General features: G+C 58.7%; 1 protein-coding gene across 1 annotated transcript in view; it reads left to right on the top strand.

Annotated features, from left to right (window-relative positions):
* Positions 1-27,852, top strand: part of LOC122374725 (interference hedgehog-like) — a 66,178-nt gene that overhangs the window by 3,886 nt on the left and 34,440 nt on the right. Inside the window, exon 2 of the mRNA XM_043353650.1 lies at positions 2,317-2,694. The gene's annotated coding sequence lies outside the window, so the exon portion shown is untranslated. The remainder of the gene's footprint in view (positions 1-2,316; positions 2,695-27,852) is intronic.

Raw genomic sequence — 27,852 nt, 5'->3', positions numbered from 1 at the left:
TTCGGCGCGTCTCTGTGTGTCGTGATCTGTCGATCACGCCAAAAATAATAGCCGTAATCCTTATCTGGTCGATTCGTGTTCCGTCCAAGGACACGGAGCACACCGCTGAGGACCGGTCAGATTCAGTGCTCGCTCAGGCGGTAAACTCAATAATATTACCATATAAACCAAATGGATCTATCAATCAGGAGTCGTGTACTACAACCATTGCAATATCTTCCTGATTGCAATGCATCCGATAAATTTAATTTTCATGTTTTGATACGGGTGACTGCGGTACGAACCGTTAAATAACTTTCTAGTTTCTACCTAGTTGCGTTATGAGCGGTGTAGGAAGTGCCTATTGAATGGAACGATCAGTGAAACTACATTGTCGCTATGAAAAAATGCCATTGGACTTCGTATTGGACCTTATCTTACCTTTATTTTGGGCTACTTTCTAGCCGCTTTGCCCTAGGCCGGTGATAGGGACTCGAAACATTTCAAAATGCCTCGATGACAATTGTTCTCACTTCTCCAGAAGCCAAACAGCCCCGCAGTCCATCTGGATTAATTGGGGTGTAATAAATACAGCTGATTGTTAGCCGGAAAGGACGGCTCGTCAAAGGGAGGGACAGATTGCGTTCCAGGTCGAACCAAGTTAGTCGGCCGTCTAGCTCTTTGGAATGGAGAGAGCGTACTTTTAAACTTGTAGGCAGTTTTCAAGGTCTCCCTCACTACCAGTAGCAAAGCCTCCTTCGCGACCAAACCTATAATTATTGGACGGGTTTCGGTACGTTTTGGTCCCCGGGCCGTTTGGAGCGGACCGAGCGGATGTTGTGGTGTGTTTACAGGCAGAGATGCGGTGACCCTGATCATTTGCGGTGGCCGTATGGTGAAAACAAGATCGCTGGGCTCTGTTTCGTCAAGACGCGCTGCTGATTCGGTCGTTTGTATTCCATCTTTCCGGCTGTTGATTTTCATATTGCTCGGTGAATGGCGAAAGTGTACTCGCTGACTGGTGATATCCGGTTGGGTGATCTCTGTATTCGACACGCTGCTTCCCGGGTTGAAGCTCTCCACCGACCGAAGATGGTTCGATTGTCGACACACGACGGACGACATGCTAACATTTCCGGACACTGGTGGTCGCGGACAGTCGCCCTTCACTTGCGCAATGTTCCTATCATCGGAATCAGACCGGGTTTGCTTCTCTGCATTCGTTTCTTGCAGGCTTTAAACTGCGCGTCGCTCACTAAAAATTCTGGCGCACCTCTGCTGGTTGTATGTTGGACGTGACGAATCGTCTGCCGGAATTAATCAGACATCCTTTTCTGGATAGTTCAACCACCCGCCGGCGCGGCCGTCTCTCCGTATTATTAGTTTGTTTCTTGTCTCCGTGCAGACGGCCGGCCGGGCGTGATGTCTGCTCGGTGAGAACGTCTGCTCTGCTCGCTATCCAGCAATTATCGGCCGCTGGCGGCGGGCACCGGCGCCCCGGCGGCGGCCGGAGCTCGGCGCGGCTCGGGCCGCCATGGGCTCCGATCACGTAGATCGTGCCCGGCACCGATCGCCGACCGCGGGACGGCACGGAACGCCGCCGGCCTCTCCGGACGGACGGAGAGAGGCCGGCGGGCGGGCGCGTCTTCGCGAATCGTTATACACTCCGGGGTGAAGCTGTGTGAGAGGGCTGCGACCCAGAGGGTGTCAGACTTTGGGTCGGGCTGCTGTCGTTTAAAGTCTGTACTGGTTTCTGCTGTTGTGTGACTGTCATGGTTATCACTTCTCTAGTCATTTTCTGTCATTCATGATCCACTGTGCAAAACACTCGTCTTATTTGTCCCTCGGTTTAGCTGCGTTGTGTTGTGTTGCTACACCATTTCTGACGCATTCAACACTTCAGCAGCGTGTTTGTTCCCCTGTTGACACTCCCCACTCCCATTACCATCCCTCCCTTCCACTCCCGACCGTCCCCGGCCAGAGCCGGCTGGCGGTCATTGGAGAGCGCGGGGCGCCAATCCCGGCGCGGTCATTACCTTTTCGGTCCGAGCACAAAGGGTGTCGGGCCGGTGCTAGGTGACGCAGCGAATCGCGCGTCCCTCCGCGTGCCAGAAACAAACACAGCTCTCCTGGCTGTCAGGTGCGTCCGTCCCGTCCCCAGTCCCCACTCCTCCACTCTAACCCTCTCCCGCTGTCCACCTGCCGTAGGCCCGCCCCACCGTACTGTGGGCTGTACGCGCCTCCCTTCCTCTCTCTCGTGTGTGTATGCGTGTGTGTCATGATCGTGTGTGTATGAGTGAGTGCGATGTCGCTGACGGCGTCCCGGCTGTGTTCCAGGACGAACGGAGCGGCTACATGGACGGAGCCGGCCTCTGAGGTGCGTCCCCCTCGGGCCGAGACGCCGCGCTCGGCGCCAGCCAATCACAACAGCGGCTGGCTGGGCGGGCGCGCGGCCCGCCGCCGCCGCCACCAGCGCCGCCAGTTGTTTGAGAAGAGGCGCCGCGGAGGGTGTGTGCTGTGCTGGATCCGGACGCGACGCAGTGTGTGTGTGCGCTCAGAGCCGAGAGGGCGGCTTAGTAAAGCGGACGGTGTTGAGAGAGGAGTGTGGTGATCAGTGGAGGAGATCGCATCCCGTGCCAACTATCTCCACGGAGTCTGCACTCGACCGGCGCCGTCCCGTCGCCGTCGGAGAGTCAACACGTGTCCGTTGCTCAGGTACGTGCCGGCGGAGCGGCGTTTTTGTCTCGGCTGCGCCGCTTGTTAGGCGCGCTGCCAGCCGCCGAGACTGAACGAGGACGGTGGCGGTGGTGCGTGCGCCCTCCGTCCGCTCCCGGGTGGGTATTTATATTGGAGGGGAGCCTGCGACACGCGTTGGAGCCGTGTCGCGGGCCGGTGTTTTTACACGGACGGAGTTCAGTGGGAGGGGAGGCCCGTGTCGCTGGTCATAGAACCGCGGCGTTCACGAGTTGTGAGGCCTTGGTTGGACTACTTTATACCAGGGATGCGGAGCCGTGGAAATTTCAGACGGCTCCGGCTCCGGCTCCGGCTCCGGAGAAAAAAATCGGCTCCGGCTCCGGCTCCGGCTCCGGGTGAAATGTTGTGGCGGCTCCGGCTCCGGCTCCGGCTCCGAGTAAAATGGTCCGGCTCCGGCGGCTCCGGCTCCGACTCAGTACATCCCCTATGCAATCAATTAAATACGGGTGGAAGAAAAATTGGATTGGTTATACGCGTTACTCTTTGCCATGACCGGCTCACCGCGTTCCCGCGCAAACGCACCTCGGAGAGAACTGGCAGAACAAAGAACTAGGAAGCGATGGCATTGGAAACGCAGTCGCCGCGAATTGGAGTTCACTGAACCATCGTAAGCTGACACCAGTCTCGGCTGCATTGGGGGTGGGAGTGGGGGGGGGGGGGGTGGGGGAGGGGAAGAGACGGTGCTGGGAGTCGCAGTCCACTGCACTGGCTTGAAAACAATGGCCGTCACCTGATGACCGGTCCTCATGCTCTGGGGATGCAGTAGACGTGGGGGGGGGGGGGGAGGAGCAGACAAGAAGTTGATTGCGTACTGTGGGATACTGGGGATATTCGGCTTTTTTCATTCACTTGATGGCCCATGACGTAAGTAAAGTACCATATGTTTTACTGCCTTGTACTGTCAAACCGAACTAGGTCAATTATTTTTTTCCTCTTCAAAAAATAAAAAGGAGCCGGAGTCGCCCCCTTTTTTGGCGGCTCCGGCTCCGGCTCCGGCTCCGGGCTATATTGTTTCACGGCTCCGGCTCCGGCTCCGGCTCCGGGCAAAATATGCCGGCTCCGGCGGCTCCGGCTCCGACTCCGGCTCCGGCTCCGCATCCCTGCTTTATACCGTTCTTTTTGAACGAGCTCATGCGGCTGAACTGGGTTAAATCACTGCGGAAATTCCAGAATTCATAGTGGTCACTGGTCGGCAGGCCCATACACGACAACACAGCTGACGTTTGAATGTTTTGTTCACTTTGTAATCACATTGTTGCACCTTACCAATCAAACTCTCGGGTTACGTAGGAGAAACAAGTGAGGCACAACTTCCCTTGAATGGTCCTTGAATGGTCCTTAGATGGGCGAAGCTCCACTACCTACCGGCCCTGTCCAGTGCCCACCTCTGTCTGCAGTGGCCAGTGGTGTGCGTCCGACGGCTGCCTGGCGCCTCTCCTCTCCCCTCCCCCTCTCCTCCCGTGTGTGTCTGTCAGGACGGCTCCGGCCGAACTGATAACGCAGGCTGCAGCCGCTGCCCGCCGGTGGTGGTGGGCGCCGCTGCCCGCTGCAGCCACTGCAGTCCACCGGCCGGTGGAGAGCGGCGGGATGGAGTGAGGGCGGCCCTGACCCGACCTGACCTCGCGGCTCGTCGGCTGTCGGCACCTCGGGTCCGTGTCTGGCTCGTACTGTACTCTAACGATGAGTGTGGAATATTTTGGGCTATGGAATCAGTGTCATGGGATTTCAAGCTGACACACAACTCCCATCGGTGTATCTCAATCTCTGATTCATTGGTAGCGTAGCAGCGGCGCTGTCTGGTCTTCTTTCGTTATCCAAGCGACAGTTACGCTGCTTTAGTCTCACTGAGAAACTCCAATGAGAACCATCATGGGTTAGCAGTGGCACCGCTATGTGCGCGGCGAACATCAATCCAAGAGACGAGAGTCGCGCTGGACGGACATATCCGGCGCGGTTCGCAGGACATGGACACCCCGGTGCAGATGTGCGTCTTAAACAGCGGTGTCAGGTGACACATCCTTTTCACAGCTCTGTCATGGCGTGATGAAAGAAAACCCGTTTTTAGTCCTGACGAGCCGACTCCAAAGAAGCCCGCTGTCCGGTTTTCTCACGGCCGTACCGTGAGAATAATAAACGTGTCACCGCGTGATGGGTCTGACGCCTAATGCTGCGATGTAATGAATGATAATGATTGGAGTGTCAAAAGAGGCAGGTCTAATTTTGGTGATGGCAAGTCTGACTCTGCACCAGCAGCCCGCAGGTGTGCGGTGCTATGCTGTACGATCTCTGTGATCTATGTCGACTCTGTGTTTCGGCCCTCAGAGCTCTGGTATTGGACGTGTTTTGTCTTCAGTGGCCCTCGGTACTGGCCCTTGGAAGTTGGAGCTCTCCTTCTCTCAGACGTAGTGCGACCTCGGCGGCCGTAGTCCGACCTCGGCGGCCTTCTGTAGTGATCGTAGTCCGACCTCGGCGGCCTTCTGTAGAGGTCGTAGCCCGACCTCGGCGGCCTTCTGTAGTGGTCCTCGCAGCCCTTTGACTCCCAGAGCGTGGTACGGCCTCAGCGGCCCCTCGTAGCGGCTCTCAGTGGCCCTCCATAGCGGCCCTCTGTCCTACCCTCTGCAGCCTGCGCCCCTCCGTCCACCGATCTCCGGCTGCGCCTCAGCACGTCGTCACCCGGCCGCCGCGCGGCGTCTCACAGCGCGGCGCCGGGTTCTGGGCCGGTGATTAGGACCGATTGCCGTCCGGCGCGCAGTGAGCGAGGTCTGTTGGACGCTGACGTCACCTGCTGTATGATGACAGGAGCACAGGGAGTCAGTGTCGGCTGCCGCCGCCGGCGCCGGCGCCGACCGGTGCCGGACGAGGCGGGAGAGACACGCGGACGATTCATCCGCGCCGCCGCCGGACCGCCGGACCGGACGGACTGAGAGGGGCACAGTGGAGTGGCACTTGACCATGAACGTCTCAAACGAGATTTATATTTCAGATGGGTGGCGTTTTCAGACACGAACTTCGTCATAAGCTAGTTTCAGCTTCCATCGAGACCCATCTTTGACTGTCTCGGTCATTTCTGTTCTTTCTTCTCCCCACACTATCTTCTGGTTTGCAGGTGTGACCTCAGCGTTTGCCATCGTGGCCTCCGCTGACTTTTTCTTAATTCGTCACGTGTCCCATTCCGACTCTCCTCTGATGAGATGACCGCGCTATCCCAACGATTGCGGGGGCGTCCGGGATTCACCCTTCTCCCTCATTCATCCCTACCCCATCCCTTGTCGGTGAATCGGCCGATTGAGCGTCATCTACCTCAAGGTGCGCGCCCGGGGTCTGAGCCAGATAATCCACCTCCCCGGCCGGCCATCGCCAGACCCAATTAGCGCATTCCGAGCTGTTGTGTGGCAGTCCTGCCAGCACATCGGCAGCCGTTCGTTCGGAAACTCAGCTGATCCGGTGGAATGCCGTCGGCGCGTCGTGGGTGGGGTGGGGTCAAAGGGAGAGGAGTGGAGTTTCGGGAGCGCTCGGAAGCGTCAGCGCGTTGTCCGTTGTCGCTGGTTGGGCGGAGGGTCACGCGGGAGGGAGGGGAGGGGGTAACTGCGTCCCGTGGAGCCATTTGTCAGGCGGGAGGGACGGCGCTGACAAGGCCAACAGCCGTGGAGACCCGCGCGGACCCGGTGTATCGCCGCGCGGCGATCAGGGGCGCACTCAGGTGCGTCCCTGGTCGGACTGGACCGCCCCGGCCAGGGACGTCCGACGGGTCTGTGATGGGACCTGTGAGCCGCCGGGCGGGACTGTGATAGGACCCGGAGACTGCGCCCTCGGCCGATGGGCGTTGGTTGTTTGTGTGCGCTCAGCCGAGTCGCGTCTGAGTCGAGACACGCTCGGTAAAGCGTTTAGCGGCACGTTTCACACCTCGCGAATGGTCTGACAGCTGGATAAATGACTTCCTCGGGCGGCCGGCTCCTCGCCGCGCCCCGAGCAGAAAGACGAGAGCCGCGCGAGGGCCGCCGAGGTTCGCTCGGCCGCGCGACTCAGCGCATTCCTCACCTCGGCTGGCCTTCGCGCGGCGCCTTCTCTCTCTCCGTCTCTCCCACGGACGGAGAGGCTTTTATGGCGGCCAATCTGTGACGCCTGTGCCGCTGACCGGTGACTGAGGCCGGCCGGGCGCAGAAGCTGACCCCAGCATGACTCTGGGCGACTGCGACCGTCACTAAGTTAGACTAGGGAGATTTTCTGGAGGCCAGAGATCATCACACCTGTCGGCGTGAATCCGTCCTACCCAATGCTGAATGCCGCTCGCCAGCGGCGGTTTTTGGTGTTGGTCATCTCTCGCCGATCAGCACCCACGGACGTGCCGCATGACCGCTCACTCGGCGGCCGTCAGAAAGCACAAATCATCGACGCGCCGCGGTCCGAGCGGCCACCTGCCGCGCGGCGTGCCGATCGGACCGCGGCGCTGCAGCGCACGGGACGGCGCGCTGCCAGTTTATGGCCGGCGTTCATCAGCATGACGAGATACACGGCGAGAGGGTGCCTGCCGGCGGCGTGACCGCCAGATGGGCTCAAGTGGCTGCGGCCGGCGCCATGCGGCCGACGCCGGCCGCGTCGGGTGAGAGACGGGCCGTGGAGGGAGAAGGGATGGCTAAAGACGGGGCCAGTGAGTTCTGAGGAGGTTTGTACTGCCTCTCGGCGCCCGGTTCGGTGGCCGATTCCGTCTTGCTGGCAGTGTTGTGACAGCGCTCAGCCGCTGGATGTGGCTCTGATCGCGGCCTGCTCCCCCGAATTCCTACAGCGGCGGCGGATATGCCAGCGCGGCGTGCGGCGGCTGTTCTGAGGCGGATGCGGCGCACCTGCCGCGCCTCAGCCGCCCGCGGCGCCCCGACACCCGCTGGGCGCCCGGGGCGCCGCTGGAGCGCCCGCCAGCCGCATATTCGTCATCGGACTTCTCCCGTGGCGGAGAGGCGGCGGACGCTGCGCTAGGCCGGCCGGCGCGGCCAAGGCTGCCGCTGCCGTCAGCTCTGGGGCCGTTCTGTAAATTGCCACGCGCGGTGGGTCTGCGGCTCGGCCCTGCGGGTGGTCTCGGGACCCAGACGGCAGCCGCCGGAGAAACGCCGACTCAGAGGGATGTTACCAGCTCTCAGTCAGCAGCGGGCACGGGTTCGAGGTTTCTGAGCGGCGGTAGGTCCGAGGGTCGATACTCGATGTAGCGTTGGGCGTTTCTGCGATGTTTCTCCGTTCAGACCTTATACGTCCATCCCTATCATACCCACCCGGCTGTTCCCTCCCACGCCGGGCCGCTCACCCTCCTCTATCGGCCCTGCTCAGTGCTCAGCTCCAGCTGCCTCCACTCTGCTCCGCCCGTGCCTGTTCGTGTTTTCGCCGTGATCCGACCGACGGGAGTGCCCGCCGCTCCGCCGGTATGGCCCGGGGTCAGTGGCTGACCCCGACCCTCCGACCTCAGTGACGCCGGCCGCGCGCCCCACACCACCGACGGGGAATCTCTGCTCGCCGCTCAGTGCCACCAGCGGGAGAGGGAGAGGCTGGTAGAGCGCCGTCCGGCGCCTGTTTACGCACCCCGGCACGCCGCGCGCCGCTTCCGTCGGCCGTTATCGGCGCCGCCGTCGGCTCTCCGGGCCGCGGCCCTCTCTCCTCTTCATCATCGTCCCGTATCATCTTCCTGTCACGCCGCCTCACCAGCGATGGCGGCGGCGGGCGGCGGCGGCGGTGATGGTGGTAGCAGTGGCGGGCGGCGCAGCGGTGGTGGTCCCGTGCGCCGCTCACTTATCCCCAGCCACACACGGGGGAACACAAGAGCGCCGGTGTGCGGGCGGCCGGATGCAGGCTGTGTTCAGCCCCTCGCGGTGCGCTCTCGAGTGTCGCTCGCCCTGCTGCGGGTAACGGGTCGCTCTTGACGCGGGCGGCGCCGGCCGCGGACCACCGGCGGCGCGGCTGCAGCGCGCGCCGCCATCGCGCTCCATCGGCGATGGGCCGGCGTATAATGGACTGCGCGCTGATGCCATCGCCGGCACCGGGGCGGGGCGCGACGGGGCGGACACTGGCCGGGCAAGGACCGGCCGGTGTCCTACCCGCTGCGGAGGAACGTATCCGAACCGAGTAGAGCTGAGGCCTGAGAGCCGAGCCAAGCCGAGCCGAGTGGAGTCTCGCCGTAACGTAGCTCCGAGCCGAGAGAAGCCGGAGCTGGCGAGCGTCGCCTGCGGCCGCCGAGATCCGGCTCGTTACATGATTAGATAGCAGGTCATTATCGACATTGGACGCGGTAATCAGTTTCCACTCGCGGCCGCCGCAACCCGACCGGTTCGGCCGTCGCGATGTCGGTGGTGGGCCGTTTCTCTCAGCATGACCTCGTGACCGGGGCCCGCCGCGCCGGTCTATGCTCCCCCGGCGGCCGATAACTAACTTACCTCTCGGCCGCGACGGGCCGCCACCGATCAGCGCATCGCCGGTGGTCCGTGGAGAGTCGTCTGTCTCCCCCTCTCACTCTCCTAGCCTCTCCACTTCAATAGCACTTCTCTCCCTCTCTCCCCTATGCCTCTCATCCCTCTCTCGTTCCATCTCCCACTCCTCCCTCTCTCTGTCCACCTCTCTCTCTCCGCGGCTCATGAATACCGATCTCTCGAGTGAGAGGGGCGGCTGCACGGAACGAAGCGCTAATGGCCGCCCACGGACGGCCGCGCCCTCCTTCCGATGTCTGTCCGCCCTCTCTGGGCGTCCCGCGCCCCTCCCCGCCGTCTCTCGGGCGTCCCCCGCCCTCTCTCCAACGGCTGGCGTCCCTCGATGGCCTCCGGGAGACCCCTGAAACAGTGCGCCTCTGTTCTGGACCCGTCCGCACAAACGCCCTGCGCCACCTGCACCCGCTTGTGACATCCGACCGTCCCAGGGTCTGCTGGTCGGTCATTTGAAGGCACCGAGTTGCGCGTGGCTCGAGCCTCGTGTCACCCGTGTGGCGCGTGTCAGTGTATCCGGTCTTCAGCCGAGGCCATAAATACCCAATTTCTATTGTCCGATCACGTGCGGTCGTGTCAAATCCCAGCGGTCGGCTGTCGGTCCGGTCAGATGAAGGAACCGAGTGTCACCTGTCGGAGTCGCGGCGCGCCGAACGTCGCCGGTCGACCAGCTGCCGGGCGGGGCCGCATAGCGAGCTTTATACGGCACGGAATGGCGGCGCCGGCCGGTGCGTGGGACGTTCTAACGCCTCAGTATGTCCGCTGTGTTGAGAGCGAGGCTGAGGGTGGACAGACATGTATGTGGGGAATGCGAGTGTGCGGCGTATATCCAGAAAACAAACAGCGTCGCTTCATGGAAGCTTTCTGCGCGCTGGCAGGAGGCGTGGAGAACAAACGGTCCTTACTGCGAATGGCTGGTTAAATCCTGACGGACGATGCAGACTGGAGCTGTAACCAGAACAAGTGCATGCAGGGTTGCACGTCTTACATAAACGGTCCTCTGCGTGATGTCAGATTTGTGCGCCGCATAGCGGGCTGGATGAGACGACGCCGTCTACAAAGTTGTGAGTGATTTAGCCTTAGGTATTCTGAACTCACGACATCCTCTCAAACCGGCCCAGGCTAAGCCACCAACAATCAGCAGCATGGTGTGCAATGCCGTCTGTGGTCAAGGGCTCCATTGAGCTGCGTGCTGTGTGCTGTTGTCACCAGCTGCCCCGCCCTGGTCAACCCCCGGTGTTGAGGGTATCAGCTGGACCCGTCACCGCGTCTCCGTCCGTCCGTCTGGCTCGTGCGCCGGCGCCGTGGCCGGCACCGGCGGACGTGCCGTGTCGTTGCAGGCGGTGATGAATGGGGCCTGTCGGGCGGCCACATGGCCCGCGCCGGCGTAATTGAGACAAACGAGCGGCGACATGGCGCCGGCAGATGTCACCGCGACACGGCGACCGCGACACGGGGTATGAGCTCGACACGGCGACCACGACACCACGGGGTAGGATCTCGGCACGGCGGACCGCGACACGGGGTCTCAGCCTCAGCCGCGAGCCACGACACGGAGTTTCGGCTCGATACGGTGACCGGGACATTAGTCTCAAACCCTTCTCGGCATAGCTGGGCTTAGGCTGGTATGGTGCGCAGAGCACGGCGTGGTGACGAAAAGAAAGGACTGAGGATAGGGACGGTCAAGGCTGATGGTACGACAGCTGACAGTACGGCGCACGATGGTACTACGGTTGAAAGTACTACGACGGACCGTTCAACGGATGGCTGAACGACAGCATGCAGACGACACTGACAGGCGCCGGACGTCCCGCAGACCTCGTTGTGATGGGCCCGAGACAGGCACCAGTGGCGCTGTCCAGGGATTGCAGACCGGCAGCTCGGCGGCAGCGGAAGCCGTGCTGATTGGAGCTCCTGCAGAGATCGTGACAGCCTGTGACGTGCAGGCTGACAATGACGTGCCGCTGGCGCGGCAGTGTGCTGGGGAGGACCTGTCACGAGTCTACTGTTGCGGGCCGCTGGGAGTCCATTTGGAGGTAGGTATAGAGGTCTGAATTACTCTGGAGATACGACTTGTGACTTGGGAGTCATTCGGACATATGGGTAGTCGCTCTGCGGTGGACGCTCAGCTCATCTACCTACCTGCAGACCGATCAGGATTTGAGAGGGAACCGGACGAAGAATTCCGGGCCAATGGCCATCCTAAGTATCTGTCAGCAGCGGAATTTCGTGAGCTCAGACGTTGACGAACGGACGCTGCCCAGTGTTCTCTCCCGCCGACCCAGCTCAGTGGTCAGTGAGGCTGACGGGACGGCTGACGGACATCTCTCTCCGAGCCAGCTGACTGACGCTGTTCGCTGCCGTCAGATTTGCGAGTGTGAGGCGGCGATATGCGAGACCCGACGGCACGGGATGCTCCCCCGCGGTGCGCCGTGACGTGGTGGTATGCCGGCCGGCGCCGTGAGCTATTCGAGGCGGCTGCACCGCGCCGCTCGGTGCCAGCTTGCTACCACAACCACCACCGCCACCGCAGCCACCGCAGCCGTCCTCTGGCGCCGGCGGAGTCCGTTTTTGCCGCGGTTTGTCGAGCGTCCGAGATGGGCTGTCCGAGTCGCCGCCGGCGTCCCTGCCAACCGTCGGGCCCGGCGCTCGGCGCCTTTTTGTTCGGCACCGCGGCGATGCTCATCTAATGCTAATGCTTCGAAGGCAGTCGGTTCGGAGGTGAACCGAAGTCGCTCGTCATAGGCTGACCGCGAGACGGAAGTTTCGGTCGTAATGGAGCCGATTGAAGCCACAGGGACGGGCCGAAACGGCGCCGGTCGTGACTTGACCGAGCTGAGTCATTTCCGGCGCCGCTGAGTCAACTGAGTCAGTGAGTGGTCGGTTTGGGGTGTGATTACCACTTCAGTTCGTCGAGATCGCCGCGGATTCAGTCGTGTCTTCGTTCGGTGACTTGTTTCTCTAAGAATTGCCGTTCCCACGGTGGTGGAATAATAGACCGCAGGTGTCTGTATCGATGGTGATCTCATGATGAAAGTTTGATTATTCCTCAACAGTCAGAGGCATTGTGTGAGGAAGTGACTTCAAAGGTTTTCATAAGGGTCTGATTCGACCAATTTCACTAAGCGGTCTTCCCAGTTTGTGTGAGAGTGTGATGAAAGCTCCTCCTCAAGTCTCAGTCCTTTCTGCAGAGAACTGGGAAAAGGAAAATGGGCCAGCACCAGGTGGCTGATGGTTCATACTGTGAATGCAAGTATCTTATTATTCCCCCAGGTACTTCCCTCTAAGCCTTTACCCTCGTGTCCTCCTCACCCGACCAGCGCTCGTACCACAGCGGCGCACTCGTAGCTGCACCCCTCACCTTCTGTCCTCTCCTCCCGACCAGTACCGCCGCGGCACCCCTCGCCTCCCGCCGGTGTCATTACGGACAGTGACTGTGCGGCGTGCGCTAATAACTGGGAACGGCCCTGGCCGCGGGCCCGGCGGCCGAGGTAGGAGTGCTGGTGGCGGCCGCAGTGATTCTGGAGACGACTGGCGTTTGCGGAGGGTTGCCTGACCTGCAGGGCGGCAGTGTCAGGGCGCGGTGTCATCGGTGTGGCCAGGAGGTAACCGTTTGCCGTAGCGTGCCCAGCGGACGGCCGACAAAGACCAGCCCGGCAGTGACACCCGCGGCAGGCCAGGAGGTGAGAAGTGGCCGCACTCGGCGACCGCGCGGTCACCTAACGACCTGTAATTGGCGGCTCCGTGGGGCTGAGAGCGCGCCCAGCGCCCCGCTCCGCCACTGCATGTCGGTAATTGTACGGTGACAGCTGGCACGGCGAGCAGCACTTTGGGGAACCTTGTCATTGCCGCCGCGCCGGACGCCGAAACGGGCCGGCTGGCCCCTCAGCGCATGTGCTCGGGCGGGCTATTAGCGTGCTAAGTGTAGCTGTTGTTCCAAATGACGTTCGCTGAATCAATTTACCGTCCAGGAAACTGAGACTGCTGTGTTAGCTCCGGGTAGGGGATTTGCAGACTCTCCGCTAAATGCTTCTGCAGTATTTTTCTGTGTTCTGTGGTTTCTATTTCGGTACTCGGCTAACAAGCGTCAGCTCATCGAGAATCTGAGACCCTGTGTAGGGCTTTTCCGCGGGCACAAAGTAGCTGAGTTATGCTTAGCTTAGCGCTGCACCAACGGTGAGGTGATTTGCATTAATGCCGATTCTCTGCGCCACTTGGCTACACCGGATCAGCGCCTGCGACCCGCGTCGTCCTGAGAGCGGCTTAGCGCGCACTTGCGGTGATACTGGCCGGGCGGCGCCCTACGCAGGCCTCCTGTGATTGATTGTTTGGTTTGGTGCTGGTCCGACCGGCTACCGCGGCCGGTCCGCACCAAATACGACCCCTCGCGTGCAGCCGTGCTCCGCCGGGAGCCGGGCCGCCGCCCGAAGGGTCGCCAGTCTCTTGAGTCCGACTCTGTGGACGGGAGACTGGCCGCTGCAGTCGCTTGTTTGTGAGGTCGGCGCCGGTTCCGGCTCGGGCCGATTAAAAGTTATTTGCTGCAAGGCTGCTCGGTTGCAGGTGCGAATGATAAAAATACGTCTCAGACAATTTGGCCGGTTAGCGAAGTGCCTCGGTCTTTTGGCTGCAACTCTTCCCGAGAGGATGCCTTTGAGGTTACGGGGTAAATCCACAAAACTGGCCGGCTCAAAAGCCGGACAAAAACCGGCCTCCTGGGCTGAAACTCGGCCGGCCAAGGCCGCATCTGCCGCCCATGTGGCGCCATGTGGGGTACCTAACCCGTGACAGGACAGGGAAGGGTAGAGACGGGACCAGGACCGTGGCGGATGTCGCACTGGGGAGCCAGATGCCAGTTCGCTTCCGTTACCCTGCCCATTGTAAGATCACGGGGCAGGAGGGCCTTTTTCTTGAGTAAAGGCAGGCTTTCCAGTGCTCCCTCGCCTACCAGTCCTTCCGTCCATCCGCCTATCCGTTCTTTCGTCCGTCCACTCCCTCGCCTGTCGGTCCGTCCACCCGCCCACTGCCGTCCCCCCATCGCCTGCATATTTGTCCGTCCTGCCGGCCTGTCCATCAGGGATCTGTCATGTCTCGTCAGCCGGGGCGGGAGGGAGGAGCCGTAATCCTCAGTGGGGAGAACGGTGACTGACAGGCGGCCGGGGCCAGACGGAGACGCGAGATCAGCGTCCGTGTTCCCTCTCAGACATCTGGGAGAGATTGTGGATGCATATGAGCCCAAGGTCGAGCAACTACTTTGTTGTGTTTTAGTGGTGAGATCTAATCCGTTTCCATGGTCATGTGGTTGGTCTGTTTTATCCTCTTTCTCCTCTGAGAGGCTTTTGCCACCTGGCTACTATAATTACATCCTCATCTCTGCCGCCCTGCCCTGCCCTGCTCGGCTCTCTGGACCGGCTCGGCTCGGCTCGGCTCTCTGGACCGGACCACTCCTCCTCAGTGCCCTGCGGCGCCTCTCGCCGTGCACCGCGGCCCGTCTCGAGCCGAGCCCATGCCGTGAGAGGCCGCCAGAACAAAGCCGGAACGTGGCCGGCGAAAGAATGCGGCTGGCCGCGCGGGGCTGGGCCGCGCGCGCCGCTCGGTCCGGCCCGGCTGAGGAGGGCTCGCCGGCGCGCTTCTGAGCGGCCGCCGAGGTATGTCGGATGATGGGTGTGTTCTTTATGGGCCGCTATGGTCCCCGAGCCTTTGTTCTGACGCGGAACGAGAGCAAAGGACGGCGGCCACCGAGGCGGGGTCGGTGGCGGTGCTGATGGGGCGATGATTCGCCGGCCGGGGTGACGGGGTGACGTCCTGTCCTCTGACGTCACAGACCGCCCTCTGAGGGTCGTTATGGTCCGTCACGAACCGTTACGGATCGTAGCAGACGGTGGACCTGACCGAGCTGCGTTCAAACGCCTCAGCGCTGTGTGTGGCCAGCCTCCGTCACGGCGAGCGTCACGAGTCTGGCCGCCCGTGACGCTGGCCGTGACGCTCGGTCGGATGTCGTGACTCCTTCCTTCAGATTCCCCAAACAGTCGCCGGTGCCACTTGCGTGTCTAAAATCGACTATAAGCGAGGAAGTGGCAGCTTAAGCTGACACGTACTACGCTTGTTGATTTTTCAAGCGTTATGATCCTATCGCGATACTGTTAGCCCTTCCGGTATTTGTGGTCAAATGGTAGGAAATTTCGCGCGACTTTTTTGTTTTCTGTCCAGAATCGTGGAACAAAAGGGTGAGTAGCGTCACTGCTGACTGGCCTGTTGCGTTCTTCCTTCATCGGAGCTGTTTTTACGCCTGGGCCCTGTCAGGAAATGGCCATTGCGTGGCTCGAGTGGCCGACGAACAAGAGAGCGGGTCCAATTTGGTCCGGTAGTGGTATGTCCATTCTAGGTATTTTCCTGTCGGGAGGGAGGGGGAGGGACAGCCCGGCGCCAGTGCTCGCCAGATCCGGATTCCTGGGGCAGTTGGCGACTCGAATCCCGTCTGGAGACCCGGCTACAATTTGCAATCGACTCGACAGTGCACGGTCGTCCCATGCGTGATAGTTGGGATTCTTCTGTTTGCTGGACCACTGAAGCCACCCGACGCCGTCGATCATGATGACTGTGTTTTGATTTTGTGGTATCGATAAGTCACTCTGTTGTTAATTCAGGCACGCGAAGCAATGAGCCATCCTACTCATGTTTCTAATTAAACAAGAAAGTTATATTTAGGTAGCTACAGAATAACGTGTTCTACATGGCTTAAACCACAACCACATTACTTACTAAACAAACAACTAACCAGGTGTGTCATGCGGCAAAGACGTTTAATTACCGCTGGGGTATCAGTATGTCGAACTATAACTTGCCCCGCCAGCTGACGTGCCTTTGATGCCGGCTGCTGCGGCTAACCTGTCGCGTTAACAGGCGGTGTGGGGATGACTTCTGTCGGAGCAACAGAAAGCGATGCCACACCGCTGCCGTGTGATGATGTGGGGGAAAACAGAGAGCAGTTGGAGATCCTCGTCATTTGCCGGTTGTAATTAGGTACACCTGCCCAGTGTTAGTGATATGTCAGACTCAGGTTTGATCGTCGTTTCATTGTTCCTCGCGGAAATGCAGACGGAGATTGTTTTGTAATGATTGCCTTTGTAGTGCTTGTAACCGATTCGCTGGTTCCTCATTTCACTACTGCTCGTCACTACTTACGATGTTGTGCATGTTTAAATGCGGTCACTGTGGAGCAAAGATACCCAGCTACTTTGAGATCATTGCCCGTGGCTGAGAGATCTGACTCGTCCGAGGCCACCTCGTTTGTTTGGCTCTACAACTAAAATGACTCATCCAAAGGAAACTGGTCTCCAAATGCTATGCGTGCCTGGGGCCGATACACGTCGGCGACGACATCGAGTAGAACTAACGACATGCTGAGCTCAAGTAGCCTGTCTGACATATGCTCATTGAACTGGAAAATCTCCAATGCAAAGCGTTGAGTCGTTTTTCATGCTTGCATGTGTAACGACTGTGCGCTGGCCAAGACAGATGTCCATTGTCTGTCAGCACTGACTGCCCGGCGCCGCCTGTCGTCTGTGTGTCTGTCTGCTTGTCGTTTGTGTGTCTGTCTGTATGCCTGTCTCTGTCTGTGTGTGGTGACTGGTGGGTGGAACGATTCGCGGCCGGTCCAGCCCTTTACACTGCCACAGAATCTGCGCAGTGATACAGCCGTGTGAACCAGCCTTAAATCGGCCCGCAGATAACTCACCCGGTCTGAACGGCCCTTTACTGCAGCTGTCATTGTCTGTCACTGAGACTCGGACCGACTCATGGGACGGTTGTCCTCGCACGTCAGGGGTGGCCGGCCCTCCGCCGCTCCGTGAGACGGGGTTTGTGAGTGAACCGAAAACTGCAGGATGTGTAGTGAGACTGGAGAGACTGGAGATCAGCGCCGGCGGTCGTGTCATGAAAGTAAATTAATAATGTCAGCGGCTCTTGTGTGGCTGTCGGGTCGGCTGTATTGAGGATAAGAAAAACTATGAAAAACTCGGCGCTAATCAGACTGTCCGGCAAGGCATCCGTGAAGTCGCCTCTCAGGGACACTCATATTCCTCAAAGCGGATGCCGCTGCTTTTGCTGACATCATGGTGATCTGCCCTGGATTTTCCGTCGAACCACCTGAGCTCAGCCGGCTGCAAATGTCTCTAAGAACTCGCGGTACAAAAATGCATTTAGTACAGTTTTATTTAGTGTCCGCTCTTGTGTCGTCTACAAGGGTGACAGAGTGAGCCTCTTCCGCTCTCCAGCGTGCCTCTCCAGCAGTGTTCGCCACGGGCCGGGCCAGCCCAACGGGCCATGGGCCGGGCTGGGCTACGGGCTGGGCCGGGCCCCCAAATATCATTAGTTAACGGGCTATGGACGGGCCGGGCCAAGAGCTTTGTGCACTATGGGTTTTGCGACTAATGTCAATTTAAGAAAATTTGGAAACTGATGCAAACAAAACCCACTGGGAAAATTCAAAAACTAAACCAAATTTGAGCAATGTGAAAGAAAACCTACTTGATATTGAATGTTGGGAATCTTGAGAATTATCCAATATCACATCATGTCACACATAGGAGGGTTTTCATAAAAATTCCGCAACCAAAAAGATCAGAATCTCTAGCATCATTAGTTTGTAATAAAAGTTAAAATGTAGTCATCAGAATAACTTACTTAGCACTACAACTCCAAAAACTAAGAAGCCACTCAACAATGATGGGCTACAGGGCTACATTAAGTTTACTGTTTAACACTTATATATGGCGATAGTGAGACAATTCCAACAGTCTTTTTTCCTTCACCGACAGCTTTTTAACGAACAGAACCTTAAAAGGATACTCACAAAACACACTGTAAGTAACGAGGAACTCTACAGAGTATTTCGCGATGAAAGCCTCTTTAAATGTCCATAAATTTGTCAAAATAAATCACAACAAACCAGCCCCCTCTCAACAAAATTTGCAATCATGGCGGCGGCCAAGCGGCGGCGCTATGTTTATGTGGCGGCATTATTATTATTATTATTATTATTATGTCAAACATCCACCAACCACAGAACAGTGGGCATTACGGTGGCATAGCACAAACAGACGCACACATGCATACAATTTCACACATATTCATATATGAACACATAATCGACTAACACAATATTCGGCGCAGTGTGAAGCAATCCATACGCGGAGATATAAATAACCATGTGTCCCATGTATGACAATTAAACTGTGTGCTCCTTTGTTTGAAGATATTTAATCAATTCCTTTTTAGATGCACTTCTTATCTGTGTCGGCAAACTGTTCCACAATTTTGAACCCTGGTATGATAAGGAGCGTTTTAAGAAGTCAGTTTTAGGAGCAATAAGATCTAGGTAGTATACACAACAGTATATCAAATAAATACGTTTTTTAATTAAGTATCAAGGTGAAAAACAAAATTAAACAAATAAAAATTAAACCTTAATCACGAAGTCTGAAAACTCGAACGAAAAATAAAACAAAAACTTGATCATATATGTTTTATTATACAACTAGAGGGACAGCATTACGCGCAGCGTAATAAATCAATTTTCATTAAAATCGGCCCAGTAGCGGCCGAGTTATGGCCAGAATAAATCTGGCGTCTCCTCCTGGCCGGCGGTGCTCTGTTCCGGTATTCATTGCCAAAGGTCAGTGACCTGCCGGCTCTGTTTTCCCTCATTTTCGCAGCGAACAATCTGAGCCTAAGGCACGTGCCGTCTGCTCGAAGCCGGCCGCGGCCCAAAATGCGGCAAAGATGCACCCGCCACGTGCAAACCACCCAACCCACCCCCACCAAAATTTAATACGACAAACAGATGCACGCGTCTGACTTATGTCCAAAATTTCACCCCCGTAGCCCGCACCGTTCCGGAGCAATAACCCGCCAAGCGTGACTGACGCGTTACATACATACATACATACATACGGACATTTTGATTTTTATATATGTAAACTAGAGGGACAGCATTACGCGCAGCGTAAAGAGGGACAGCATTACGTACAGCGTAATAAATCAAGTTTCAATAATATCGGCCCAGTAGCGGCCGAGTTATGGCCAGAATAAATTTGGCGTCTCCTCCTAGCCGGCGGTGCCCTGTTCCGGTATTCATTGCCAAAGGTCAGTGACCTTCCGGCTCTGATTTCCCTCAGTTTTTAAAGCGAAGAAACTGAGCCTAAGGCGCGTGCTCTCTGATCGGCGACGGCCGCGGCCCAAAATGCTGCAAAGATGCGCCCGCCACGTGCAAACCACCGAACCCACCCCCACCAAAATTTAATACGACAAACAGATGCACGCGTCCGACTTGCACCCAAAATTTCACCCCCGTAGCCCGCACCGTTCCGGAGCAATAGCCCGCCAAGCGTGACTGACGCGTTACATACATACATACATACATACATACATACGTACAGACGTTTTGATTTTTATATATGTAAATTACGCGCAGCGTAATAAATCAAGTTTCATTGCAATCGGCCCAGTAGCGGCCGGGTTATGGCCAGAATAAATTTGGCGTCTCCTCCTGGCCGGCGGTGCTCTGTTCCGGTATTCATTGCCAAAGGTCAACGACCTCCGACTCTGTTTTCCCTCATTTTCGCAGCGAACAATCTGAGCCTAGGGCGCGTGCCGTCTGCTCGGCGCCGGCCGCGGCCCAAAATGCTGCAAAGATGCGCCCGCCACGTGCAAACCGGCGAGCGCACCCCCACCAAAATTTAATACAACAAACAGATGCACGCGTCCGACTCGGCGCAAAAATTTCACCTCCGTAGCCCGCACCGTTCCGGAGCAATAGCCCGCCAAGCGTGACTGACGCGTTACATACATACATACATACATACATACATACGTACAGACGTTTTGATTTTTATATATGTAAATTGGTCAAAATCGCTACCTGCCGCAGCTGCGACAATCAAGAAGTGTTCGCTCATTTCGATTGATGATGATGATGCGTAAAAGTCGCAAAAGTACCCAATGACATTTCAAGCTTACCATGTTTTCTGCTTACGCTGCTAGCGATATCCATATCTTGAAAAGAGCCTAACATAAAATAGCAAGGAAAGTAGCAGATAGCTGTCCACAGAGATTCGGTTGACACGTGGGCATGAATTGAAAATAGATAAGATCAGTTTTGCTGATAAATGGATGGATTTTCTCTTTTTTTGGAAGACAGTGCTAAAGTTAGTGTCACCTATTTTGTATGCTTTCTCAGGCTTTTGATATTGCAGCATCTATGGAGTGAATTTAACAGCAAGGTCAATCCCAGACAGATTCATCAATTCCCATAAGTCAAGCTTTTTTTCTGCTGGTAAGTGCTGGGAAGTATATAGTATGTGGCAAATACTTCCTTCAAGTATGCATTAGAGTCACCAATTATGAATGATAATGTTCACACACATCAGCTTGCAAGATAACTTTACTCATAGAATGTAGTTAATATAATCATGTAAACTTTTTATAGGTGTGTAATCATGACCTAATTGACTGAGGTGCTTGCTGTTACTGTTAAAATTTGTGCCATAGGTGCTTGAAATGATTATATTCATTGAAAAGAAGGGAGTCATGATTGCCATGTTAATATTCATGCAATTTGAATTGTTCTCAAAATAGTGTAATCAATCATGCTTATTATAGCAATAGGCTAAGACAATAACTAGATTGCTATTTTTGACGGGCCGGGCCGGGCTGGGCTTGGAATATTTGCCAAGAGCGGGCTACGGGCTGGGCCGGGCTCTGAACCCATGGGCCCGGGCCGGGCTGGGCTGGGGATTTTGGGGCCCGTGGCGAACACTGCTCTCCAGCTGCGTTTCCCATCAGCTCGCCCTCTCCCTCTCCCGGGAGAGCCGTGGACGAGTCTCCCGGTGACGTCAGTGGCGCCAAGCCCGCTGATTTACTGCGGCCGGCTGTCCCGAAGGAGGCTGAGACCGGACCCGGCCGGTGGCAGCGGCGGAGACGGAGACGGGAGCCACCCGGCCGCGACGCACGCGGGCCTGGCGGTCCTTCCGTCCTCCTGAACAGTGTCCACTGTCCCCTCGTTCCCGGATACCAGGGACGCCCCCGGACGCTGTTTGCGCCAACCAGCGGACACCTGAGCTCCCGTGTAAAGGGAAGGGATTAGGATTGGCCGCGACCCGCCCCGAGATTACGCGCTGGTAATGGTGTTAGGATTGGGGCGCGGTAATAGCTTCTTTTGTGCTCACTTTCCGCCGAGCAACGTGTGAAATTGTCCGGGATTTTTGTGTCATGCTTCCTTGCGTCGGCTTTTTCGGGCTGCGATATTTTTATCGGGGTGTTCTGGAAATTTCCCGTGTTTTGACCTGACGACGGCGTGTAATTTACGTTGTCTCGTCATCTCATCCGGTAGTTTTATTTTCTCTGGCTTCGGCGCTTTTCCGCATCCGTTGTTTTCAGAAGTCATCACGCTTCCGTGTCCGTTGACATCAGCTCTCTGCTCGGGCATCAGCGCTCTGATTGTGCGGCAGCTCCGCGCCGGCAGTCATGTCTTCGCCCGTGCGTTTGCGTGTGCGCGCCTTGTCGCCGTTTTGCTGACCGTCTGCGGCGTTTTTCGTCGCGCCCGACCGGCGGCGTGATGCCGGCCGATAGCCTGCCGCCGCCACGGCGCCCTCTCAAACCGGTCCGCTTAATTAACACACGCCGCTCGCGGGGCGCCGGACGGCGACTTTATCTCGATCGTGCTGGCCCGGCGGCGGTGGCGGCCGGCGCCCGACGGACCTGTTTACCGGTGGGTCGGTCGGACTCCGCCGCGCCTCTCCAGCGCCGCGCTAATCAGACGTCGTCTACAGGTGATGATTAGTGCTCGGCCGCGCTGACGCCATGACAAAGAGGGATGTGCTCTCTGGGAGTGTCGGCGCCGCGCCGCAGGCAGTGCCAGATCCGGCTGGTGGGAGAGCGAGAGGCGGATGACCCGCACCCAGCCCTCCCAGATGGAGCCGGTAGCCTCTCGAGCCTCCAGCTGAACTGATGGTCTCTGCGCCACCGCTGGACCCGGGTGTCGCTGACGACTCTGAGCTGAAATATATCGGCGACATGGTCGACTGTGTCGGCAGCCAGGATTAGGCTCGGTGATCCGGACAGCAGCGGTGGCCAGTCCGGCAGGGATGGCCGCGGTCAGGGGCGCCGCACGTTTTGTCTCCGGGTCACCGACACTGTCGTGGTCCGTCCCACCAGCTGTTACGCTGACGGTGGGCAAATGGCGGAGGGCGGAGACACTGGGCAGCCTCTCTCGTGTTAGCATGTTAGACCCCAGCGTGGCGACTCGGCGTCGTTCGCTGCTGCTGTGGTGGTCCGCCCCAACAAAAACAGTCATGACTCGTGCGTTGCGAGTTCGGCGACCCGACCTCCTGTCAGTGGCAGGAGGATATGCTAGCCCGCTGGACACACTCCGCTGATCGCTGGAGCTCGGATGGACTGTATTGGGTCTCGGAGTTCGGATCTGCCCGCCGACAACTTGTGTCGTGATTGAGTTCAGTCAGTCACAGGTGTTGATCGTGCCGTGTTTTGACTTTGGAATGCCTTCAATGCTGCTGGTAGCTGATCGGCTCTCATGTTGGCATGACGTGTGCTCACGACATCTGATGTGTCGCCGATGTCGTATTTTATGACCTCCGTTATGATATTGGTATGCAGTACGGATGCTCGAAGCATCTCGGTTTTCACTCTCACTCCTGCCTCTGAGCCATTCCCGTCCCCTGCTATACTCCACCATGACACGAGCCATGTGCAACTGCCGGCGGTGCACGGGCCATCATCACTGCGCCATCATCAGCACTGGACTGCAGACCGTGTCCGCTCGGACCCGGCGACTGACAGGCCATTTGTCAACGGAGCCACTGACGACCGGTCGCCCCCCTCCCTCCCATCTGAGGGGGACGGTGCCTCCGTAAACAGGGCGTGCCGGCGGCCCGCGCGCCGTCAGTGCCTCCGGCGCCGCCAGTCTGCCGCCCGGCGGTAGCTGACGACCCGCGCGGCGGCCCCGGTGACGGCCATTACACGCTCGGTGTCACGGTCACTCAGTGTGCGCGGTGACGCGCTGTGAGGTCGGAGCAGCAGCACAGCCTTTATCTGTGCAGAGCCGGGACACCAGGTGTTGGCCGGCAGTCCCCCGCTGCGAGCAGGTCTCGCGGTCACCCGGCAGGGCCACTGTGCGGCCGTAGAGCGCCCCGTACAGCCGTCTGATGTCGGCTAATGTCCGCCCGGGCGCGGCGAGCGCGTTGTCCGGCCGGCGCCGGCGCGGGGCGCCCGGTCGTAAACCCCGACCGTCCGGCGCCCGGCTGCAGTGCGCTCTGCAGGCGCGCCGGCCGGCCGGCCGTCATTCTCGGTAGTAGTTACGGCACTGTGCAGGTGAGGTCGCCGCCGGCACCGCCGCCAGCTCCTCGAACCGAGGTGTGAACGACTCCGTCCGCGCGGACCGACCGGCGGTAGGCCGAGCGACCTTGAGCCGTGGCCGTGAGACGAAGGAGCTGGTAGCGGCGTCATCGCCAACGGACGCTAGCTTAGGGACCTGGAGCTGCCGGTGTGGCGCTGTAGCTGGTCTTTTATGTACTGCGAGGAGCTTTATCAGGGCGATTTCTACAGGTGTTTCAGCGGCTGGGAGGTGATGAATGCTGATGACAGGATACCCTACTATTGGCTGTGTTACTTTGGTCGTTCCATGCCTCAGCCCTCACCGATATATCCGATCGAAACCACGCCGGCTGTGCTAATACGACAGGCGGGTCAACAACCGCATGTCTCCTCCTTCCTAGTCCCTCGACCAGCTGGCCGCGGCGTGTCCCGGGCCCGGCCTGCCGACCCGTCCCAAACACGCCATAAATCAGTGGCTGCCGGCCGGTCCCACCCTGCCGACTTGGCCCGCACGCCTCCGGAGCACGGCCATAAACCTCTGGACGTCGCTCCTCGGCCGTCTGCCACGCTGTCGGCGAGAGCTCAGGCGTGGGAGGTGCGAAACGGGCGCACACACGACCGGAATGCTGATGGGATGTTACAAGGTGCTCGGAGATGCAAGGGTGGTGGCTGACTGTCAGCAGGTGATGGTAAAGACACACCCGTAGTAGCTCCAGCTTCTCGCCTTTCTTTAGTCGCAGCTGAGCTAGAATGCTGCATTGCCAAGCCGCTCCTTCCTGACCATATTGGTCTTCCGTAGATGGAACTACAGACCTGTAGTCCGCTTGCCTGACTGACCTACCGCCCGTCAGCTCTCCTGTTTGTGTATCCTCCGCCGCGTCACGCGCGTCCAAAGTCCTGGCAGCCAGTGACGGAGACAGATCGGCACGCGACGCTGCGTACCGTCCGCGTGCGTCTGTAGTGGTACGGATCTGTACTGTTCCAGACCTGTCTGGAAACTAACTGTGGACTCCCAGGGGTATCAACTTACCAGGAACTGAACTGCGTCGGCCGGCAACAGCGCAGAAGGATGACGTACACGAACTCTGTGTTTGACCTGACCACTGATGGTCCAGTGATGTACGATGACGCCTGGCGTCGTCTTGTGACGCCTGATGACGCCTGCAGTCATGTGATGACGCTCGTTGACGCGTGGCACGCCTCTGTTAGTGTTTCGGTAGGTGTCAGTGCCCGGATCGTCGTGTGTATTTAGTGTGGGCCGGGGTGCGCCGCTGACATATGTGCCGACAGAGTGGCTGTCGTTCAGCGGAAGTGCGGCGCCGCAGGCCCTTAGAGACTCGAAATGGAGCAGGGGGCGGCGACAGGGCGACTCAGACGGATAGCTGGGCCTCAGGAGACGGACGGACGGACGAAGGGGTCATGACAGGACTAACTGATCGACAGACGGAACACAACCGTGCGGTTCTCCGTCATTCCTATCTCCAGTTAACCTCAATCACGGTCATTCGTAACCTCGACTGGGCTGTGTCAAGCGGCGCTGTGATTCGGACTTTCCTGGAAATGATACTATCTTAGTAGCACATCTGACATGCCAGGCACCAGTCGAGCTGGAAACAAAGGAATTAACAGCGCTAAATAAACAAGTGAAGGTTGCCATTATACGGCGTTTCCCCAGTCTTGGCCATAACCGGTCGGTAACAAGTCTTTTACATTATGGATTTTGTGGGCTCTTCCTTTCGCCGGGGATCCCCTCGGTGCAGCGACGGTTCGATTCAGTGGCACCGCCCTGCCGTGAGCTGTCATCACCGCTGTCGGCGGCGGCCGTCCGTCCATCATCTGATCAATCGAACCCGAGTGCATGCCGTTCAATCGACCCGTTCAGTCGTCCGGCTCCTGCTCGACACTCGCTGTCCGTTTTCGCTCGTCGCTCACTCGCTCCAGTGTAGTGTTTAAAAGCTGCTAGAGTCTACTCCCAACCGTCTCACTCGGAAGCTCACTTGGGACTCGTTCACAACTCCCCGGTGCCTTTCCTGGTGCCATGCAGTGTCCCCGTCTCTGCCGGTGATTGATGGGCGCGGCGCTGACAGCCGGCAGAGTCGCTGATGCAACCGCTGAGATGCCGCGGATGCCCGGCTGGCCGTGGAGTGTTGACACGGCCCCCGCCGCCGGCACCGGCGCCGGCCTTCACTCGACGCGCCGTGTTTGAGGGCGCGCCCGTGGCGGTAGTCGAGTGCATGCGGCTCGTAAGGGAGCCGTGTGAGACTGGAGTGTCTATCTGTGGGCGGGGTGGGATCTGTTTGAACTTGAGTCGGGATGTGTTTGTGATGAAGTGTGATTTGTCTGCGATGATCTCGGCCGGTGTGTGTTTTACGGTACTCCGCCGCGCCCACTGGCGGCTGTCTCCCGATTCGTCTCGCGCTGTCTCGGCGGCACGCACCGGGTCGCGCCGGGCCGCTGGGGAGGGTGGGGGAGGTGACTATTTCGGGTCGCCACCTGCGCCGACACCGCCGTCGGGGCCGACGGGGACGTCCTCGTGCGTCCGTCGGCGGCTCGTCGGTCGGCCGGTACTCGGCGGGTGTTGTTCCGTCCTCCTCCCCTCTCCTCCTCTGGCGGTGTGCCGGCCCTCGTGGAGGTCACGGGGCGTGCCGTGGGAGCCTTCCTCGCGCGCCGCCCAAAAGGTCCGCCAGTCCGCGACGCGGCGTGGTCTAGAGATTTACGAGACCCGGCGCGCCGCGCGCTCCGTCGTGAGGGCCGCCGAATCGGCACCGCTCGCCGAGCGGATATTCAGACCGCGTCACGATATCGGCATGCCGTTTTTCCGGCCGGCCGGGCAAAAATGACCACCCTTTCTCGTCACGCCGCCGCGCCGAGCTCCGCATGGCGAATGTGGAGCTCGGTGGCCTTGTTTTGTGTAATGACGCGGTTTGCATGCTGCTCCGGCCGAGGAGGGGCGGGCCGGACCGCGGCGATTACCGAGACAGTCCAGCGGGTCGACGGCTGTAATCGCAAATTGGCCCTGAAATTGCGCCTCTTCAGTCCGGGCCGCGGCACAAAGCGGAGCGATGCTGGTGGCCGTGGAGGCACGTCGCGACAGATGTGAGTGTGTGGCGCGCTGCCAGCGGACTCGCTAATGCTTGACCCGCTGAGCTTGGCTCGGTAGCAGCTTGGAAGTGCATCGTTGACTCGATAATGACTCGATAATAGCGCCTCGCGTGTTCGAGACTTACTACCTACCGACCGACCTTTCTCGGTGGCTGAACGCCTCGGCAAGCTGTTTCACTGTGTCGGGTCTCCACACCAGCCAGTAGCTCATTGCTGGTCGCCGGATTTCGCCAAGCGGTTCTGTGTAACCCAGTCCGGCCGGACCGGACCACAGCTACCACAGCGGCGGCACGGCTACACGGCCACCCGTGCGGCTCGGACCGCCCACCGCGCTGTGTGACCGGACCGGTCGGCCTCCGTGACCTGACCACCGGCGGCGCGCCACGCACCGCCGGACCTCGTGAGCCGCTCGGACCGGCTCGTTAGTCCGGCCGATCGGCGGAACGAGCGGAGAACGGTTTCCGATATTGCTGAAACCACGACGCGGAAATGCAATTTGTTGGGGAATTCGCGTTTTCGTGAGTTTTGAATTGCTGACTGTGGCTCCGAATCCAGTCCTGATTCCAGCTTCGCATTCCGATCTTACAGCTAGGTATTTTGTTACGATCCTCTAGTGCTTTCCAGACTTGTGATTCGCTGGTGGTCGCTGATGTATCAGTCATTCCTATCAGGCATCAGCTCAGTTGCGCGTGTCTCGGTGTGGCTACCGGCAACGCCTCGACAGCGCCTCCCAGCCCATGTTCCCCTTTGTGCAGCCCCGCCCAGATTGTGTTCCCCCGTGTGCGGCCGTTGCTACCCTCTGGCCGTGCAGCCGTGTAGCGGCGGCGTGCTGACCTCGGCCGGCGGCCCCTCTGATGAAGTACCGGCACTCGGCCACAAAGGCGCCGCTCGGACGGCCGCCGCGCTGTTGGCACGTCGTTACCTGGGGCCGGTGTACTCCGGACAACACTCCGGACACGGCCGGACACGCTGCTGCCTCCGGACACGGATCCGGACACGTCCGTCGGCGCCGGGGCCATGGCGGCAGCGGCTGGAGAGGCAGCTACAAGAGCCTTGTGTGTTCCGAGATCTGAGTTGCGACTTTAAATCCCAGCAACCTTAGGTCGTTGAGAGCGTTCCACTGCAATTGCTGGTCAATTTCTGTTGTCGTGACGACAGTGGCTGGCACTGGGTG

The sequence above is a fragment of the Amphibalanus amphitrite genome, unplaced genomic scaffold (genome assembly GCF_019059575.1).
Source record: "Amphibalanus amphitrite isolate SeventyFive unplaced genomic scaffold, NRLGWU_Aamphi_draft 001702F_arrow, whole genome shotgun sequence".
In the NCBI taxonomy this organism is placed as follows: domain Eukaryota; kingdom Metazoa; phylum Arthropoda; class Thecostraca; order Balanomorpha; family Balanidae; genus Amphibalanus; species Amphibalanus amphitrite.
The sequence above is the reverse complement of the archived record's forward strand: the minus strand, read 5'-3'. Positions and strand labels throughout refer to the sequence as shown.